The 1349-nt window shown below is 31.9% G+C and overlaps 1 non-coding gene across 1 annotated transcript; it reads left to right on the top strand.

Moving 5' to 3' along the window:
- Positions 1 to 203: 203 nt before the first annotated feature.
- Positions 204 to 276, top strand: Trnav-aac. Its single transcript has one exon. It is a non-coding gene; the product is annotated as a tRNA-Val (tRNA).
- Positions 277 to 1349: the final 1073 nt, after the last annotated feature.

Genomic DNA, 1349 nt, shown 5'->3' with positions numbered 1-1349 from the left:
GTGCTAAAGGAAAACATTGGAAACTGAGTCGTAAAAATAAATAAATTCTTCTTAATATTCCAATAATGAAAGTCGTTTAAATCTGATATTATCTTTATTACTGGTCAGACAATACCGGTTTATCAAGTGTTTTAATCAGCTACTGACCTCGGTAATTAAGACGTGTGTCTTTTAAGTTTCATTATTATGTTTAAACAAATATCGTTTCCGTGGTGTAGCGGTTATCACATCTGCCTAACACGCAGAAGGCCCCCGGTTCGATCCCGGGCGGAAACAATTTTGGTTTCCTTTTTATATTTTTTTTTCACAATATGTCGCCTATTTAATGGTTTGTTCATAATTAAGACTTTGATAAATGTTTATTTATATTTCTCTCGGTTATCGTGTGCTTTGATTTGAAAGGTTTTGAAACGTCGAGTAAATTTATAAGTTGCTTTTATATATATATATATATATGTTATTAAAATATCCAGTAAGTGAAAAAAACATAATATATTTGACTTACATCTTTAAGAAACTTAAAGTTTTTTGTTTTACACTAAAACCAACTTTGCTGATTGGAAGCGTAGATCATTTATGGAGATCGCAGCCTGCTTTTTAAAAGTATCTTTGTGAAAGGAACTGACTGAACTTGCAAGCAACGCACTTGTAAGCCAGATGGCTTTCTGATCAATTGGTAGCGGTCTTGGTTGCGGCTTACAAACATTTTGAAAAATAATAAAAATTGGCTAAGAGAGTGGCGGACAGTTTATTGCTAGTTCTTTTCGTCCGTTTGGCAGTAAATGTAAATTAAAAAGCATTATTTATTTACTTTCATATATATATAGGTTACACAATGTTATTTACACCAATAAATAGATATTCTGATTTGATTTGGTCCATGACAGTCCGTTACGAAGTTATCACCTTGTTTGCAGTGGACTATCTAATTAAAAAGGAGGCAGCGTACCATATGCATGAAAGCCACGCCTCAAGCATATGCTCGTACGGTAAACTTTAAAGTTGAGAGACAAGCCCTTTTGCCTATAAAAGGAAAAAAAAACACAATACTTAGACGGATTATTATTATAATTAAAGCTTTATTAATAAATCCATACAACAATATATATTGTTTAAATTATTTTTTTTGATTAGAGTTGTGTTAGTATAAGATCTAATATTTAAAGTTAGCTTTATTTAGTGTACTAGTAATTGTATGCCCCTTTTTAGAGTTAACGCCTCCTTCAAATTTTTCAATTTCTTTTTGTCTTGAACTACATTCATCAGTTTCTCCCCGCTAGTTCTATTACGACATCTGTTCATCTTTTCTTTTGTCCTATACATCTCTTTCCATTAGGTCCGGTCCATTT

Source organism: Pieris brassicae, chromosome 2, assembly GCF_905147105.1.
Source record: "Pieris brassicae chromosome 2, ilPieBrab1.1, whole genome shotgun sequence".
NCBI lineage: Eukaryota > Metazoa > Arthropoda > Insecta > Lepidoptera > Pieridae > Pieris > Pieris brassicae.
This window is presented reverse-complemented; position numbering and strand designations above follow the sequence as displayed.